The 20,801-nt window shown below is 40.4% G+C and overlaps 1 pseudogene; it reads left to right on the top strand.

The window, feature by feature from the left end:
• Nucleotides 1-10,012: 10,012 nt before the first annotated feature.
• LOC129025735 (adenylate kinase isoenzyme 6-like) lies at nucleotides 10,013-10,998 on the top strand (annotated as a pseudogene).
• Nucleotides 10,999-20,801: the final 9,803 nt, after the last annotated feature.

Below are 20,801 nucleotides of genomic sequence, written 5' to 3'. Positions count from 1 at the left end.
TATATAAAATATATGTATGTTAAAAAATTATATATACATATATAAATATACACAAATATACATATATACATGTATATACATATACATACATATGTGTATACATACATATATACACATACATATATACATATATACACATATATACATATACACATACATATGTATATATACATATATACGTATGTACGTATATATATACGTATATATGTATATATACATATATACATATACATACATATATACATTTATATATACATATATAACATATGTATGTTTAAAAAATAAAATATATGTATGTTAAAAATAAAATATATGTATGTTAAAAAATTCAAGCATGGGAGATAAGTGAAAGCCCACAGTGGGGGATGTGGAGAAAGGTGAGTATGGCTCCAGCAACTCAGTGAGACTTGGTTTTCCATCTTGAAGAATTGCCCATCCACACTGAAACCATAGCCTAGCACAAGCCAGTTCTCACACTACACCTGCTGGGATACCACTATGTACCCTTCTTAAAAAAATAAAATCTTTCACCTAAGAGAAGGAGAAAATGAGGGTTTCACATTCAAAGCCTTTATTTGTTTATTTTTTTATGAAACAACAGCCACTTGTCATTTGAGTTTTCCAAAGGTGAATGACAGCACTAATACACTTAAGGAATTAACCAAAGAAAATAGGCCTCTCAGGTGAGGAGAAGGCACAATGGTAACTAAACCCAATCCATTCTCAGCTTTTCATGGTGAAGGCATCTCAAGAAGTGGTGTTAGCCGTGTGAACAGTGTTCACTGCACAAGCCCAGGGGAAAGGAAACTCTAAGACAGAGAACACTCTCTAAATACTTCAAAAGACATTCAGCTATACACGTGGCTGATGACCTGAATACTCTGCAGAGGGATTGCTGAGAAGCAGCCACCAGCTGTAAAAGTTTTCAGCTCTTCCACTCATAGGGACAGGCTACCCCCACAAGCACCCACCCCGAGTACCATGGGCTCCGGTCGTCAGGTGCACCTGGGGGACTGCCTTCCTCCCATCTCATTAGCTCTCCAAGAGTGTCCAGATCACTCTAAAACCTACCCTAGGATGGCCATTTGTAGATTCTCCTCCATTCTCCCAGCACAGTGTGACTTCTGAAGAGTGCTGCCCAATCCTCTTACCTCAACTCATGTGTCAAGGGCCGGTTCCCAGGCAGTTGGTTGCCCAGTGACCGAACAGGCTCAGCATGCCCAGGGCACAGCCCCACAGCCTGGCACCTCTCCCCCACCTAGCCTTCATACTGGCCTTTTCTCTTCTGTCACCAATGTCAGGTGAGGTTCACCAGAGCTACACTCATGAGCCTGGTAAGTGACAGGTGGGTGAACTCCAACTGAGTGCCTGTTACTCCACCCTCTTATCTCCCACACAAATGACATTATAAGCATAATTTTACATTTGATCTAATTTATACATATTCTTCTTTTCATAACATTTCTGACAACAGCCCTCACAACCAAATGAGTCTTGGTTACAGAACACATGGCCGAGGCTGTTGTAGCAGGTTTCACTTACTTGATTCCAATGTGAAATGAAAATGTGATGGTATAAAGACAAGAAAAAGTTATTTATCAAGTGTGGGGTTTCTGCACTTGCTAGTTCATGCTCACTTCGTTTGAAACAAGGTATCTGGACAGACCATATTCATAAGTAGCTCTATGCAAAACACCAGACAGAAGCCCCCGTCAGACACAGCTCCCTCAGGCTCACAGGGTGGCAACCTCCCCCTCCATGTTGGGCTCTGCCAGCAGGAAAGGTAAGGAGCACAGACAGGGGGTGACAGGGAGCAGCCTGGAGCCTTAGGGATCCCCAAACTTGCCAGAGCTGGTCTCTTTAGATGGGGCTGTGTGGCAAGAATCAGGTAGGGAGCTGGGCTACACAGAGAGGTGACAACCACCCCTGTATCTCTAAATTTCCACCAGGATCCATGATCCAGCCCTGCTTTCCCCCAGGCCCTTCACTCACCCATCCCCTCTGTGTGTTAGGCGGCTCAGGTCAAACTGGGAGGATGATACATTCAGATTGTAGCTTCCAGGTATTCCCATCTGGCATTCAAGGAGTAGGGAGGCAAGTCAGGGCCTGTGGTGGTGCCTCTTGCTATGTCTGAGGGCAGGCAGGCCAGGATTGGACACGTGGATGTCTGCATGACCACCACTGCTGTCTCCCTCCCCATCACTCAGAGCTAAAACCAGGCCGGGTCTATCACGATTAATAAAACCACTGCAGCTCTCATCCTGTCACAAAACTAATGTGCACCCAGTGCCAGCCCTACACAGATCTCTGGCTTCCTATTCCAGGACACAGAAAAGCTTCTAATATTTTCTATTTAAATCCAGATTTTAAGCCAGATTGAGCCTGGGGATAGTGACAGCAAAAGCAGCAGCCAGATGTAGACACTCCAGGTGTATACACTCATGGCTTGGGCACGTTCCACAGTTGCTGGAGGATGAGGCCTGAGAGGCACCTGTTTCCCAGCTGCTAACTGATGTCCACACACTCCATTCATGTGTCTTCATTTAGGCCTCTGTGTCAAATATTCCTTGAGCCATTGCCAACACATCTTTTGGGAGGCATTGTTTATTGCAGCACCAGCCCCTACTTCTTCTAAAGGCAGTCAGGAGCTGTCTGGTCAGCTCCTAATCCCCCAGGACAAAGGTGCTGTCCTCTTGCCAGTGCTCACATCCAGTAGCACCATCTCAGGATGTTTTCTTCAAACACAAGCAGTGTGAGGTAGCAGGCATGGCATGACAGGCTCAGGACCATGGGCAGCTGACTGCTGGAGAAGCATCACAGGACAGATACATCTGTGGGTGGTGCCATAACAAGCCAAGGTGGCCTCAGCCCCTGCCCCCCACAGCCCCAGCCCAGATGGCATTCAAATTTTCCCAGATGGTATTGGGGTGCCTGATGCCCATCACTCGCCCACTAATTAGCTCTGCCTTGGGTGGTTACTCAGGAGAGGGGGTGTGGTGTGTAGATCCAGGGTGGGCATCACCTCACAGCCAGGGTCCACCTGACTGCAGACCAGGAAGCAAGCCCAGGCAGCTCTTCTCTAGACACTTGGCCTCATCACCTCTGGCTGCACTTTCTGTGTATACTTTGCACAAAGGTAGCAAAAAGAGGTCAACAGTACCTGTTGTGACATGAAGTCTATGCTCCCTTAAGACCTTCTAAAATATTGTTGTCTTAAGCCCTCTTTCTTCTAATAAAATTTTTACAAATACACAAATACAAGCTTGAAACTACCACACATGAAATATTAGGATATTTTAAACCCATAAATGAACAGACAAATATGAAAACAGTCACTGTTTGGTTGCAGAGCCCACCCTCAGACAGCAATGCTCAGATAAGCAGACAGGCCCCAGATCCCCCACCCCATGATGTTCTGTCCCACTTGGCAGAGCTTCTGCATTGGCCAGTCCCCACTGCTTTCTAGTGAGATGTCCAAGGTGAAGTGAGTGTTGAAGGCTGTACAGCTGATGGAACTGACTGCCTTGCACACATTGAAAATCACTCCCTGGCTCCAAGGGTCAGCTGTGGTGACACCTCTTGATGGGAGGTAGTGCCAAGCCGCCATCAGTGTGCCTGGGTTGCCCTGGTCTACACACCCCAGCTCCTTGCTGGGATGTCTGACTGCTTCTCTCAGGGGCTGGGACATGAGCCACCTCTAGAAGCGACCTGCTGGCTGGACACACTGGGCACTCTCCCCCAGCATCCTCAGCAGCCCTGCCTATGCTGTCACATGTGCTGATGCTCTCCAAGGTAAGATTAGGGGAAATTTTTCAAGGCAACTCTTTCCCCCTATATTCCCTATCTTAATAACAGCACTGATAACTTTTAAGCCCTAGTAAGCTGAACCTGTAAGACAAATGAACTCCTGCCTTAGAAGGGCCATGGTTGGGCAGTGTGTACCCAGGTGAGAGCCTATTGGTTGTTACTGAATGGGGAGAGCTGAATGGCCCTGACCACTTAGCCTAGTGAAAAGTAGGGCCTTCTCCTTCCAGAGAATCAAAGTCTCGAAGGCCAGAAAATGATGCTTGGGTGGTCTGCCAAGAAACAGAAGGCTAGAAGGCCTTGCAGGGAACACCAGGCAACCTTCAGGGTGACTGAGAGGGCTGGACTCATTCCTGTTTTCCTTGTTTTCATTCTGTCAGCAAGAAAACCTGCCTGCAGATGGTAGGTGGGCCTGAAGCTGCCAGTCAGTCACTAAGGGCTGTAGACACTTTGACTGTGGTTCTTTCTTGAAGCAGCCACTAAGGCCTGTTCTTGCAGAGTGGTTCCCTTATTGTCTGCAGCTCCTTTTTTCAGTCCTGGGACCATAGAGGGACCAGGGAGGAAGGCAAGGGCTCAGCCTGTACCCCACAGTGTGCTCTGAGAAGTCTCCCTTTTCTTTCTTTCTTCTTTTTTTTATTTTTTTCCAGATGGAGGAGAAGTCTCTTTCATTACCTCCCTACGGACAGCCTCAAACTTCCAAATGAACAGACCCAGCATGGAGCCTTCAGGAAAGTGCACGGAATTCTGTCTAGTACCCAGGAGGAAGGGGGTTCCCACTGAGGGCTGGACCAGTCTGCATGCCCCTGTTCAGGAATGTTCTCCTCATAGTACAGCCTCAAGCTGTAGGCATTCTCTGTGTGCACACAGTCCATGGCAGCCTCTGCCTGGGGAGCCATCCAGCTGCACACGTGCAATGGAGCAGTGACCTCAATGAGTGTGTGGTTCTGGACCTTGTGACAAGCAGGGGAGGGGGAGATACACAGCCCACCGAGCCCAGAACCCTGCCATAGGCTTCTTCTCTAAGACCTCCATCTGCTCTAGGATCTTCTTCCTCTGAGAATCTGCCCTGAAGTCAGATGGAAGCAAATGGCCAACACTCCCAGGGATGCCCCCTGTCACATGGACAGCTCCCTAGAGGGGACTCAAGCAGTGGGGGCAGATAGTTTGGGCAGAAGCTCTGGAGTTTTGGCTGGCTGGTTCATCCCATAAGCATCTGTAACTTGACACAAGACGGGGGAGATGAAACAGTGACATTACTTTCATTTTATTTTCTTTTATTTTACTTTATTTTATTTTATTTTATTTTATTATTTTTTTAGAAGAAGTCTCACTCTGTCACCCAGACTGGAGTGAATCAATGTGATCTCAGCTCACTGTAACACTTCACCTCCCGGGTTCAAAGAATTCTTCTGCCTCAGCCCCCTGAGCAGCTGGGACTACAAGCATGCATCACCACACCCAGCTAATTTTTGCATTTTTCATAGAGACAGAGTTTCACTGTATTGGCCAGGCTGGTCTTGAACTCCTGACCTGGTAATCCACCCACTTTGGCCTTCCACAGTGTTGGGATTAAAGGCATGAGCCACCAAGCCAGGCAGCCTTACCTTTTCTTTCATGGCATGACAAAGAGTTTTGTGAAGTTCAGGCTGTTGTACTTGAGCAGCTCCAGTAGGTAATGGCTTAGGAAGCAAGGGCTGGTGGGCTTGGGGTTGAGCAATAGGCTGTAGGCCTACAAGGAGGAAGTGGGCACTGAGCACATGTCCTGGTTATCTGTCCACAGACCCAGAACCAGTGACATCCCAAGAGTCTGTAGGGAGCTGGCAGAGACTTACTGGATCCAGTAAAAGCCAAATGCAGATGCACTGATGGGGCCCTTCTGGCCCTTGTCTGTAATACAAAGAGGTACATGAAGTCTCCTTGCATCTTGCAGTTTCCAGGAAGTGGGTTCCAGCTGCTCATGCTAGGCACTTTCAGTCACTGAAAGCGCTTCAGGAATGGTCTAGTAGAAATAAGCTCTTCATCTCACTGAGGACCCTCTTCTTTGTTCCCTTTGGGAGTTCCACCTTCCAGTCATGGCTCTGGAGACACAGTGGCTCCTCATGGATCCCTAGAAAGATGTGCTCAGGTGGCACACAGTCAATTAGATTCATCTCCAAGCCATTCTTTCACTTATTGTCTGAGGTACTTGAGGCTGGTGGTCAGCACAGGGCCACCCAAGGCCAGCGGTCTCCACCTAAATTTGACCCTGGTTTGAGTGCCTCTAGGCCAGACCCCTCCAGGTGGGAAAACCTGGTCCTCAGCTTCTGGTATCCATGCTCCCCTCCCCTATTTTTAATCCTTGCCCCAATGTCTCCCCCACCTCTCAGATCATTGGAGAAGATGCTCAGGAAGAACCAGGAGCTTTAGTCAGCCCTGCGGAAGGTGGCAGATGGGTCCAGGCTCTTAAGCTGCTCTTTGATGTGGTTCATGTGGAAGCAGGCCTTGAATAGTGTGTATAGCTCTTTCAGGGAGAGGGAAATAGGATGTTACCAGGGCCCTGTACCCTTAAACATCACATCTAGCACAGAAAATATTTTGTAAGATAGTTTCACGGGTGATTTTAACTTTCAAATTTAGGCTTCCATTTTCAAATTCCATAATGAACACAGAAGGTGGGGTTCTAATTTCAACACACACCCCCACACTCACACAAACACACACTCCTGTCTGCTAGTGGGCAGGGATCCTTTCTTACAAAGAATCTTCTACCAAATGCCTCTGAAGCACTCGTGGGTCTTGAAGAGCTGACAAGGCTAACTGCTTTTTTTGCAATAGTGTCTTGGGTAGATGGAACATTTAGAGCTGCCTTTTTGGGCAGCCCTCATGCAGGGGTGTGCTGAGGACTCCCCAGGGCCTCCAACTTCAGGACCATCTTTCAGTATGGGTTGCATAGAATTTTAATGGTGGCTGTTTTGGGAAAGAGGAAAGATTCTGTGATCAATTATGGGCATCATTGAGCTCCAAATCTTTTCCACAATTGCTCTTAGCAAGCAGGTAGACCCTGGGAACATGAGTGGCTTTTCCCCAGGGAACATGAGTACATGAGAGATTTTGCTTTACAACCAGGTGAATCTCACCACAGCAGTTGGTGCTGCACTGGGCAGATTTCTGCACTCAAATACTGTGAATCTTTTTAAGTTTTTTTTTTTTTCCAAGACATCATTTATCTTTATAGAATTTTATTGGGCTGATATTAAGCCTGGATTTGTATTGCCTGATTTTTTTAGAATCACAACTCTGTTCTTTAACTTGTGGGATATGAAGTTATAAGGTGTTGGTGGGACAGGCTAAGAAGGAGGCTTGGGCTTGAATCCACATTCACATGCTTATCTGTGACACAAAGACCTCCGAAGAGTGGGGAAGTGCTACCTGGCCCTTCTTTTGGGATCCCTCCTCTAGGCCTTCTACCCAACTTCCAAACCAGCCGTCCCTCTTACACAGCCCTGAGCCCCCTGCAGCTCCTCACTGTTCTGCAGCCCTGGGAAGTTGTTTGGCATGTTGCTGTCCAGGTGCAGTGAGAAGAAGGTGCAGTGAGAAGCAGGTGCAGTGACACATATCTTCATGGACCATCAGCACCGGCTAAATCTCCTGCAACATCTCCTTAAGGGACACCTGCAGGGAGAAGGCCCCAGCAACTCTGATGAGAAACCGCATGGCTGGAAGCAAGGACTTACCATTTCCCCAGCCCAAAGCCCTGAGAATCATGCCCAAAATTCTCAGGTTTCCACTTTTTGAATATTTAATTCCTTTTAGAATCCCATGCCCCCTCTATACATGCCATGCTTACCTACATCTGTCTGTGTGTGCAGAACAGAGCCTGGCCACATTGACTATTCCTGCAGACCAAGAAAAATCCCTATGCAGAGTGGGGGAGATGGAAGAACTAAGGGAGACAAAATGGCAGCTTTGTCTCATCCCATGCCCAGTGCTAAGGTCCCCAAGGCAAACAGCTTTTGCCTTCAACTTCAAGTTAACAGCATACAAAATATATTCATTTTTACTTCCCCCACTATCTTACTAATGTTACAAATTATATCTTTATATATTGTGTGTATTTTCACAGATATTTAAGAATTTTATGCACCACTATTATTACAATAGCAAATTTTATATCGGTGTATATACTTATATTTAACAGAGAGCTTTGTATTATCATATGGTTTTATGATGCTGTCCAGCATCATTTAACGTTTCAGCATAATTGACTGTCATTTGTATTTTGTTCTAGGGTTATTCTAGCAGTAAGCAACTTTAGATTTTTTATTTTAAACTTAGAAAGGTTTTCTTTTTTCTAATTTTTGAAGTATAGTGTTTTCCAGATCAATTATTCTTGGTTACTAGTATGCTTTCTTTCATCACTGAAATGTGTAGGGGTCTCAGCATGCCCTCTTTTTCTCCTAAATAAGATTTATGTCATTTTCTTCCTATATTCTTTTTATAAGACTCATTCTCTGAATATATTGGTCTACTTGATCGTGTCCAGTAAGTCTCATATTTCACACTTATTTTTTCCATTTTTTTCAAAAATTTGTTTCCAGGCTTAAATGTTTGTGAATAATATATGTTTAATTTCCTGATTCCTTTTTTGCTCCATTGTTTGCTGTTGTGTCTCTGTAGTGAATTTGTAAATGCCAGTTATTGGATCCTTCAATGCCACAATTTCTGTTGGGTTTTTAGAAAAATGTTTCATCTCTTTGTTGATATCATATTTTGGTCATTTATTATTTTTAAATGTTATTCAATTGTTTATTTTTGTTTTATTTTTGTTCACTGAGACTGTTTCTTTATTTTTAATTCTTTATCAGATATGCAAAAATTTTCATTTCTTAACATTCAACTTCTGGATATTTATTCTCTTTCTTCCACTGAAGTGTATTTTCCACCATCTCCGTATGCCTTGTAATTTTTTTATAAGATTTGGAAAATTACACAACATCCATCAAATGTAGCACTTAAAACCTGGCATGGTTGGGTATGGTAGCTCATGCTTGTAATCCCAGCATTTTGGCAGGCTGATACGGGCAGATTACTGGAGGCCAGGAGTTTGAGACCAGCCTGGCTAACATAGCGAAACCCATCTCTACTGAAAATACAAAAAAAAATTAGCTGGGCATTGTGGTGTGCACCTCTCGTCCCAGCCACTCAGGAGACTGAGAGAAGAGAATCACTTGAACCCAGGAGATGGAGGTTGCAGTGAGCTGAGATCACTCCACTGCACTCCAGCGTGGGTGACAAAGCAAAACTCTTTCTCAAAACACACACACACACACATTAAAAAAAAAAAAAACTGGCTTAGTAAAGGGGGATATTGACAGCACTCAGCCAGGCTATAGATTCTGGGTGCTTCACAGATGCATTCTCAGATATGTCTTCTCTGGATCTGTGTGTATTTCTCAGTTAAAGGGAATTTGTTTCATTGTTTTTAGATGGATTACCTATTTTCTTCCCCAGTTGACTCTCTGTGGTATTACAGTTTCTCTAGTGCTGCAATTTTCTTTCTTCTCATCAGACACAACTGTCATTTGTATGACTCCATCATGTCCTTCAGCACTCCATGTCAGGAAAGACAGAATCTATTCATTAGGCAATCTCTCCAAAAGACAAACATTTCAACACATACACTACAGCTTTAATTCTTTCCTGAGGAAGATGCTGGGAGTTGGGCATTTTCTGGTGAGCCCAATTACTATTGTGGGGAAGGAAAAAAAAAAAACTTTGGTGGATATACTGTAGCAAAGAAAAAATTCCTGCAGTGTGGAAAGAGAGGAGGCAACAGCCATATAAAAAGCAAGGTGAAAATAAATGAGCAGGTAACACATGGAAGAGGTCCAAAAGTCACAGAGAAAGCCAGAGTTTAAATATGGTTTAGTCATCCCTATTCCAATGGAAGTTGTTTTAGAAAAGTGTAATTTTATTTTTCTTGCTGTCACAGAGAAACATGTTCCTGTCCCATGCTTACTATTCTCTTCAATCTTCTACGGCTTCTTTTCTCCCTCCCAGAATCTTCCAGTGCATTCACACTGAAAACCAAAGTCCTTCCAGAATCTGTAAGAACCTACAAGATCTGACTAGTTTTCATTAGTTTTGGGAATCTGGGGAAATGTGTTCACATTTCTGGAGACCTCTATGTTATGCAGTTTTTTAATAAATATGTGGTGTCTGAAGTCAAATGTGTGTGAAGGGAGTTGTGGAGGCATTGGGATTTGGTTTAGAAATTCCAAGAACAGTAGTGCAAAGGACATGTGAACAAGGCACTCGGAGCCCTCGCGGCAAGCCATCATTGCTTCTGAACATCCTTCCCACCGGTACAACAGCGGGTGGAAGAACCACACTAGGCAAAGAACTTGCATGAATATCAGGATTGAAATACACTGATGTGGGTGATTTATCTTGAGAAGAGCAATTGTATGATGGCTATGTTGAAGAGTATGATTGTCCTATTTTAGATGAAGACAGAGTAGTTGATGAGTTAGATAACCAAATAAGAGAAGGTGGAGTTATTGTTGATTACCCTGGTTTTGATTTCTTCCCTAAATGCTGGTTTCACATAGTTTTTGTGCTGAGGACAGATACCAACGTATTGTATGAAAGACTTGAAACAAGGGGTTGTAATGAGAAGACTCTAACAGACAATATTCAGTGTGAGATTATTCAAGTTCTTTATGAAGAAGCCACAACATCCCACAAGGAAGAAATCATGCATCAGTTGCCCAGAAATATACCAGAAGAGCTAGAAAATAATGTAGATCAGATTGGCTGGGTGCAGTGGCTCACTCCTGTAATCCCAGCACTTTGGGAGGCCTAGGCGGGTGGATCACCAGGCCAAGAGATCAAGACTATCCTGGCTAACACGGTGTAACACCAACTCTAGTAAAAATACAAAAAAAAAAAAAATAGCTGGGGCCTGGTGGTGGGTGCCTTTAGTCCCAGCTTCTCAGGAGGCTGAGGCGGGAGAATGGCATGAACCTGGGATACGTAGCTTGCAGTGAGCTGAGATCACACCACTGCTCCCCAGCCTGGGTGACAGAACGAAACTCCTTCTTAAAATAAATAAATAAATAAATGAATAAAAATAAATATATAAATAAAAAAGAAAATAATCTAGATCAGATCTAGAAATGGATTGAACAGTGGATCAAATATTATAACTCTTGACTTATAAGGCCAGCTGCTTTACAATCATTCTTGTTGATATTACTCTACTGACATCATAGAAATTGTTCAAGTATCAGCAATACTTTATTAAAATCATGTTGCAGGACTAGCAGCTGGATAGTATAGAGGTTTATGCCTGTGTTTCTTTTTCTCCGTGAGAAACCTAAACATCTGAAATATAATGAATATAGTATTATTAAGGATTGAGACAAAAACTGTACTTTTAAAACAAATTGCTAAGGAATAAATAAATCTGACAAAATGGGTGGATATGTTTTAAGTTTATTACAGAAAAAAATACAGATGATCTCTTAACATAAAACTAAAGACTAAAGAGTATTCCTTTTTTAAAGATAAATATCAGAGTATTCCTTTTTTTCTTTCTATAAATTAGAAAATAAGGGAAGTGTTGTACTCTATACGAAATTTAAAAGGCACAAAAGAGCATGTTGAAAAGTTAGGTCTCCCTTCCAGACCACAATATTCACAGGCACTCCAGGATCCTTTACTTTAGGAAATAATGTTACTGGTTTCCTGTATGCCTCTTGAGAGGTTTTATGCCTGGACAGTGTGTGTTTGTGTGTATATATATATATATATATATATATGTACAATTTTTTAAAGAATATACTAGTATATTGCACACACTGTTCTGTACCTTTCTTTTTTACTAAATATATTTGGAGATTATATCATATCAGTACAGAACTCCCTGTTCTTTTTTTTTTATCGGAGATATACATATCATACATTAAAATTTACAAATTTGAAGTGTATTATCAGAATTGGATATGGTGACTTATGCCTGTAATCCCAGCAGATGGGGAGGCTGAGGTGGAGAATTGCTTGAGGCAGGAGTTCAAGAACAGTGTAGGCAACATAGTGAGACCTTAGACTCTAATAACAAACATAAATGAAATATACAATCCATTGGTTTTTAGTTTACTAACAAGGTTATGAGTGTCACCACTGTGGGGGAAGCAGTGATGATAAAGGGAAATCCTACACCCTTTAGCAGTCACTCTCTATCCTTTCCTCCTCATCCCTTTGCAGTTACTAGTCTGCTTTCTGTCTCTATGGATTTGCATATTCTGGATATTTCATATAAATTGGATTACACAATAAAAAAAGAAATTCCAGGAATACCAAAGAGAGATGACACATATTTTCTGCTATATAATTTCACATCCTATGAAGGTTTAAGACATAATTCTACAAAAAAATTTGATGGAAAATCTTTATGTGCAAAAATATCTTGCTAAATATAAGAAAATTATTGGGAGATATACCTAATGCTAGATGACGTGTTGGTGGGTGCAGTGCACCAGCATGGCACATGTATACATATGTAACTTACCTGCACATTGGGCACATGTACCATAAAACCTAAAGTATAATAATAATAATAATAATAATAATAATAATAATAATTACAATAAAAGAAAAAAAAAGAAAAAAAAATAAAAAAATAAATAAAAAAAATAAAAAAAGAAAATTATTTTATGGAGAATTCTTTTTTTTTTTATCAGGACCTAATTTTAAAAATTTAAACTCTGTATGCCAACAATGTCTACTGTAGGGTGGCTTATGTATGTAATTGTTTTATGGATTCCTTACAAAAACTTTTCCCATCGGGGAAATTAGAACACTGCTCTACATACATTGAATTTCCAATTCTTACCTTATTTCTCACTTATTATTTTGTGATTCTGTCTTCTTCAACATGAAGATTTTCATGACTGGGTTTTCACTTTCTGAATTGTCATATGTCTGTAATTTTTCTGTAATCTTAGTTTCAGAAGTTCTACAATAGCATGCTCAAGGCCTGGCATGGTCTCTCATGCATGTAATCCCAGCACTTTGGGAGGCAGAGGTGGGCAGATCATGACGCCAGGAGTTTGAGACCAGCCTGGCCAACATAGTGAAAACCCAACTACCAAAAGTACAAAAATTATCCAGGTGTGCTGGCAGGCACCTGTAATCATAGTTACTCGGGAGGCTGAGGAAAGAGAATCACTTGAAACTCGGAGGTGGAGTTAGCAGTGAGCCAAGATCCTTCCGCTGCACACGAGCCTGGGCAGCAGAGTGACACTCTACCTCAAAAAATAAATACATAACTAAAATAAAACAACATTCTCAAATGTATATGTTATATGTAAATTATATAGTTTATTAAAATATTTGTCTTGTATGATTCATCGAATTTAGGCACAATGTTATTACTAGCATTTTCTTCCATTTTCCTCAGCTTTTACCTGAATAATAGCAAAACTTATTCCCAATTTTATTTTATATATCAATTTTTTATACTGTATTTAAAATATATATAGTTATTGTATTTAGAAATGTAAGACTTTCCTTCTAAAGGCCAGATCACAGCCTTACCATTTTGAAAGAAAAGCAGCAATGGGCCGGGCACAGTGGCTTATGCCTGTAATCCCAGCACTTTGGTAGGCCAAGCTGGGCGGATCACCTGAGGTCAGAAGTTTGAGACAAGCAGCCTTGACCAACATGGAGAAACCCTGTCTCTGCTAAAAATACAAAATTAGCTGAACATGGTGGCACATGTCTGTAATTCCAGTGGCTCAGGAGGCTGAGACAGGAGAATAGCTTGAACCTGGGAGGCAGAGGTTGTGGTAAGCAGAGATCATTGCCTTCCAGCCTGAGAAAAAAGAGTAAAACTCTGTCTCAAAAAAAAAAAAAAAAAACGAGAAAACAAAGCAGCAACATATCAATGTATCAGTAGCATAATTTAAAAGTTTCTCTAGTATTTATAAAATGCATATTGTTTAAAACTTTCTCATCAAAGCACTTTATGAATAATTATAATGTGTTTTCTTTGAAATGTTGTTGCCCTAACTGTATCAAACAATTCAAAATCCATGCTTTTCGTGGATGCACAGTTAGAGTTGAAAATTGCAGGTATCTAGAATTTTTTCTCTGTTATTGAGGATTTTATGCGTTAAAGTTGCTCTTCATTAAGTTTTGTATTTTATATTTCTGTATTTTACAGAGTAGGCTGTCTCACAACAGTTGTGTTTCTAGTTTCTACCTATTTAGTGTGGTTTTGAATTGCAGTATTCAAATCAGAATTTTGGGGATTAATGTTAATTTTAACTTTGTTTGCAATTTTATATCTGTTTGTTTCATTTCTTAGGGTAGGCCACCTTACATCAGTTTACTGTTTTTAGTTTTAATTTATATATTATAATTTTGTATGACAATTGTCAACTCTGTACATCTTAATACAGTGTGAGGCAAAAGTCAATTATGAATCAGCCCTACCTCCTTTGTCAATATAATTATCAAAGTGTTTGTTTGCTTGTATAAACCTTACCCCTATTTTGTTTATGATTTGTATATTTTTCTTCTTGGCTGGTGGCCAATAATTGATTCTGTCTAGGTAAGTATTCATGGAAATTTTCTTAATTTCAACATCTTTATATTATAATATCTTAGAGTGAAAGAAACCATTTTGTGGTTTGAAGGTAACATTTTAGAAAGTTTGTAACTCTATCTCTGTTAGCTATCGTATTTACTTTTAAGACAGACTCTTGCTCTGTCACCCAAAGTCTTGCTCTGTCACCCAAAGTGCAGTGGCATAATCTCAGCTCACTGCAACCTCCACCTCCCAGGTTAAAGCAATTCTTCTGCTTCAGCCTCCTGAATAGCTGGGATTAAAGGCATGCACCACCATCCCTGGCTAAGTTTTGTATTTTTAGTAGAAATGGGGCCAGGCTGGTCTTGAATTCTTAATCTCTAGTGATCTGAACACCTTGGCCTCCCAGTGTGTTGTGATTCCAGGCCTTAGCCACCTGCCCTCCGGTGTCATTGTTAATTTTAATTGTAGTAAAAATACATAACATAAAATTGATAATTTTAAATATTTTTTCTTATACAGTTTTGCTATGTTAAGTGTATTTACATTGTTATGCAACATATCTGTAAAACTTTTTTCTGTTGCAAAACTAAAACTCAATATAAATTAATAATATCCTTTTTTTTTTTTTTTTACCACCTGGCTCTGGATTAAAACCATACCATTTTCTGTTCCTAAGAGTTTCAATACTTTAGATATTACATGTAAGTGGAATCATAGAGTATCTGTTTTATTGTGGCTAAGTTTACTTAGCATCATGTGCTCAAGGTTTATCTTTATTGTGGATGTTACAAGATTATCTCCTTTCAAAGGCTGAGTAGTTTTCCATTACTTTTATATCACAAATCATATTTATTCATTTATTCGGTGAGGAAAGTTTGTTTTGCTTTCAAATATTGGCCTTTGTGTATAATGCTTCAATGAGTATAGGTGTTCCAATAACTATTTTCACATATGTGCAAGGTTTTCATCTGTGCTGCATTGTGCTTTTTTGGAAAACTTGTCTGACTTCATGCCAGAACCAAACTGTTTTTATTACTGTAGCTTTGCAATGTGCTTTGAAATCAGAAAAAGTGACATCAATAACATTATTTCTTTTTTTAAACATTTTTTGGCTGTTTTGTGTCCTTTGAGATTCCATACAATTTGTTGGTTACTTTTTCAATTTCTAAAAAAAAAAAGAAAATAATTGTTAATTTAAAAGGGATTGCATTGAATCTGTAGTTCACTAGGAAGTATGAACATTTTCACAATATTAAGCCTTACAACCCTTGAACACAAGCATGCTCAAAAGAGAGTTGTTTAATTTCTATATGTGCTGATATTTTTATTTCCTTCTGTTATTGATTTCTAGTTTTATTCCATTTTGATCAGAAATAATAGCCTTTAAGATTTCTGTTCTAAAAAATTGTTAAGTCTAATTTTGTGGCCTAATAAGTGGTGTATCTAGGAGAATGTTTTATGAACTATAGAGAAAATTGTGTTCTTCTGTTGTGTATTCTGTATATTCTCATTAGATCTAATTTTTCTCTTGTGTTTTCAAAATTTGTTTCCTTATTAGTATTTAGGCTAGCTTTACTATTTATAATTAAAAGTTTGAATTAAAGTATTCTACTCTTATTATTTTTCTCTCTATTGTAATAATTATTTCAATGTTTGCTTTGTACATTTGGAAACACTGGTGTGAAAAATTTATGTGTATATATATGTACACATACATATATATAACAAAATTTCATAAGTTCTAAGTGAATGAGCCCTCTTATTGTTATTTAATGGCCTTCTTTGTCTCCTGTGACAGTTGAAACTAAAAGTTTATTTTTATTTTTGAGAAGGAGTCTCACTCTGTCGCCCAGGCTGGAGTGCAGCGGCACGATCTCAGCTCACTGCAAGCTCCGCCTCCTGGGTTCACGCCATTCTCCTGACTCGCCTATCTAGTAGCTGGGTCTACAGGCACCCACTACCATTCCTAGCTACCTTTATGTATTTTTAGCAGAGATGGGGTTTCACCGTGTTAGCCAGGATGGTTTCCATCTACTGACGTCGTGACCCACCCACCTTGCCTTTCAAAGTGTAGGGATTACAGGCTTGAGCCACCATGCGTGGCCAACTTAAAGTTTGTTTTATGAACTATGACTAAAATGTATTTTGCCTAACACAGCTGTGACCAGCAATGCTGTCATTCGATTTCCATTTACTTCAAACTTCGATTTTGATCTTACTACTTTCAGTCTAGTTTTGATATTAGATCTAAAGTGAGTCACTGATGGAGAGGATAAAGTTGTTGTTGTTCTTTATTAATCCCTCTATCCAGTTTACATGTTTTGATTGAAAAGTTTAGTTCATAAATATTAAGATGTGTTTTTAAAATTGAAGAAATTAATTTTGTCATTGTTTTCTCTGATTTTTATAGCTATGTGGTCCCCTTTACCCACTCCTTTTAATCTTCCCTTTGTGTTGATTTTTGTAGTGACATGCTTTAATGTATTTATGTGTGTTTGTGTGTGTATCTCCGCAAATATTTTTCTTGTGGTTACCATGGGGATTTCATAAAACCTTCTTTCTTTTTTTTTTTTTTTGAGATTGAGTCTGACACTGTCACTCATGTTGGAGTGCAAGGATGTTATCTCAGCTCACAGCAACCTCTGCTTCCTGAGTTCAGGTGATTCTCCTGCCTCAGCCTCCCCAGAGCCTAGGATTACAAGGGAACACCACCATGCCAAGCTAATTTTTTGTATTTTTAGTAGAGACGGGGGGTTTCACCGTGTTGACCATGCTGGTGTCAATCTCCTGACTTCATGATTCGCCTACCTCAGCCTCCTAAAGTGCTGTAATTACAGAGGTGAGCCACCATGCTCGGCCAGTAACAAAATAATTTTAATTACATACAAACATTCTTTCTCTTTCCATCTGCCTCAACTTAATATTATTGATGTCACCAATATCTTTTTATATTATATATCATTAACAAATGTTTTTGCATATTTTAGGCTTTTGTTTTAAATTATATTACATAATTACATATGTTTTATGAGCAATCATTTGAATTCATCATAATTTTATTTTTGTGCCTGTGTATTTCTTTTCCAGAGAGTTATGTACTTTCATCTAATTATGCGATGCTATTTATCAACACTTTATATTTATAATGAGAAAATCTCTCTTTAGCATTTCTTGTAGTGAAGTTCGAGTGGTGATATGCTATTGAAGCATGTGCTCATCATGAAAAGACTTTATTTTTTCTTCATTTTGATAAATAGTATACTTGGATACAGTATTATTGCTTAAATTTTTTTCTTCTTTCAGCACATTAACAATATTACCCATGTCCCTTCTGGCTGGCAAGATTCCTGCAGCTAGATTCACTGATTGTCTCATAGAAGCACCTATATAAATGATGCATAGTTTTTCTTTTTCTGTTTTCAAGATTATCTGCTAGTCTGTGACTTTCAAAATTTGCTTGTAATTTTTCTCATTATGAATCTTTTTGTGTTTATCCTAGTTAAAATTTCTTGAACATTTTTAGTTTTTATCTTTTTTTCTGAAGCTTGATAATTTCTCAGGCATGTTTTCTTTTATATTCTTCAACTCCATAATTTGCTCTTTAATATTTTTTATGTTATTGTTTATGTTCTCATTTTCCTGATTTTATTTCATTGTCTGTGCTCTCAGATTTTGCTCACTGAGCACCATTTAGATAATCATTTTAAATTTTTTTAGGTAATTTATACCTCTCTATTTCTTTATGGTAGATTTCTGGATTTTTTTTATTATTATTTTGCCGTATTATCTTAATACTTTGTATATATTGTAATATTTGGCTGATTACATTATATTATATTACTTTAGATATGTCCATTAAACTTGACTATTTAAAATTATCACTGGTTGGGAGGAGAAGCCAAGATGGCCAAATAGGAACAGCTCTGGTCTACAGCTGCCAGCGTGAGCGATGCAGAAGATGGGTGATTTCTGCATTTCCATCTGAGGTACCGTGTTCATCTCACTAGGGAGTGCCAGAGAGTGGGCTCATGTCAGTGGCTGAGTGCACCGTGAGCCAGCCAAAGCAGGGACGAGGTATTGCCTCACTCGGGAAGCACAAGGGGTCAGGGAATTCCCTTTCCAGGGGTGACAGACGGCACCTGGAAAATCGTGACACTCCCACCTGAATACTGTGCTTTTCCAATGGGCTTAGGAAATGGTACCCCAGGAGATTATAGCCTGCACCTGGCTCAGAGGGTTCTACACCCACAGAATCTTGCTGATTGCTAGCACAGCAGTCTGAGATCAAACAGCAAGGTGGCAGCGAGGCTGGTGGAAGGGCGCCCGCCATTGCCCAGACTCGCTTAGGTAATCAAAGCAGCTAGGAAACTCGAACTGGGTGGAGCCCACCACAGCTCAAGGAGGCCTGCCTGTCTCTGTAGGCTCCCCCTCTGGGGGCAGGGCACAGACAAACAGAAAGGCAGCAGTAACCTCTGCCGACTTAAATGTCCCTGTCTGACAGTTTTGAGGAGAGCAGTGGTTCTCCCAGCACACAGCTGGAGATCTGAGAATGGGCAGACTGCCTCCTCAAGTGGGTTCCTGACCCCTGACCCCCGAGCAGCCTAACTGGGAGGCACCCCCCAGCAGGGGCAGACTGACACCTCACACAGCAGACCAGGTACTCCAAAAGACTTGCAGCTGAGGGTCCTGTCTGTTAGAAGGAAAACTAACAGAAAGGATATCCACACCAAAAACCCATCTGTACATCACCATCATCAAAGACCAAAAGTAGATAAAACCACAAAGATGGGGAAAAAACAGAGCAGAAAAACTGGAAACTCTAAAAAGCAGAGTACCTCTCCTCCTCCAAAGGAATGCTGTTCCTCACCAGCAACGGAACAAAGCTGGATGGAGAATGACTTTGACGAACTGAGAGAAGAAGACCTCAGGCGATCAAATTACTCCAAGCTACGGGGGGATATTCAAACCAAAGGCAAAGAAGTTGAAAACTTTGAAAAAAATTTAGACGAATGTATAACTAGAATAATCAATACAGAGAAGTGCTTAAAGGAGCTGATGGAGCTGAAAACCAAGGCTCGAGAACTACATGAAGAATGCAGAAGCCTCAGGAGCCGATGCGATCAAATGGAAGAAAGGGTATCAGCCCTGGAAGATATGAAGAGAGAAGGGAAGTTTAGACAAGAAAGAATAAAAACAAATGAGCAAAGCCTCCAAGAAAAGTGGGACTATGTGAAAAGACCAAATCTACGTCTGATTGGTGTACCTGAAAGTGACGGGGAGAATGGAAACAAGTTGGAAAACACTCTGCAGTATATTATCCAGGAGAACTTCCCCAATCTAGCAAGGCAGGCCAACATTCAAATTCAGGAGATACAGAGAATGTCGCAAAGATACTTCTCGAGAAGAGCAACCACAAGACACATAATTGTCAGATTCACCAAAGTTGAAATGAAGGAAAAAATGTTAAGGGCAGCCAGAGAGAAAGGTCGGGTTACCATCAAAGGGAAGCCCATAAGACTAACAGTGGATCTCTTGGCAGAAACCCTACAAGCCAGAAGAGAGTGGGGGCCAATATTCAACATTCCTAAAGAAAAGAATTTTCAACCCAGAATTTCATATCCAGCCAAACTAAGCTTCATAAGTGAAGGAGAAATAAAATACTTTACAGACAAGCAAATGCTGAGAGATTTTGTCATCACCACGCCTGCCCTAAAAGAGCTCCTGAAGGAAGTACTAAACATGGAAAGGCACAACCGGTACCAACCATGGCAAAAATCATGCCAAAATGTAAAGAACATCGAGACTAGGAAGAGACTGCATCAACTAATGAGCAAAATAACCAGCTAACACCATAATGACAGGATCAAATTCACACATAACAATATTAACTTTAAAAGTAAATGGACTAAATGCTCCAATTAAAACACACAGACTGGCAAATTGGATAAAGAGTCAAGACCCATCAGTGTGCTGTATTCAGGAAAGCCATCTCACATGCAGAGACACACATAGGCTCTAAATAAAAGGATGGAGAAAGCCCTACCAAGCAAATGGAAAACAAAAAAAGGCAGGGGTTGCAATCCTGGTCTCTGATAAAACAGACTTTAAACCAACAAACATCAAAAGAGACAAAGAAGGCCATTACATAATGGTAAAGGGATTAATTCAACAAGAAGAGCTAACTATGCTAAATATACATGCACCCAATATTGGAGAACCCAGATTCATAAAGCAAGTCCTGAGTGACCTACAAAGATACTTAGACTCCCACACATTAATAAAGGGAGAGTTTAACACCCTACTGTAAACATTAGACAGATCAACGAGACAGAAAGTCAACAAGGATACCCAAGAATTGAACCTAGCTCTGCAACAAGCGGACCTAATAGACATCTACAGAACTTTCCACCCCAAATCAACA

This window comes from Pongo pygmaeus, chromosome Y, assembly GCF_028885625.2.
Source record: "Pongo pygmaeus isolate AG05252 chromosome Y, NHGRI_mPonPyg2-v2.0_pri, whole genome shotgun sequence".
NCBI classification, from domain to species: Eukaryota; Metazoa; Chordata; class Mammalia; order Primates; family Hominidae; genus Pongo; species Pongo pygmaeus.
This window is presented reverse-complemented; position numbering and strand designations above follow the sequence as displayed.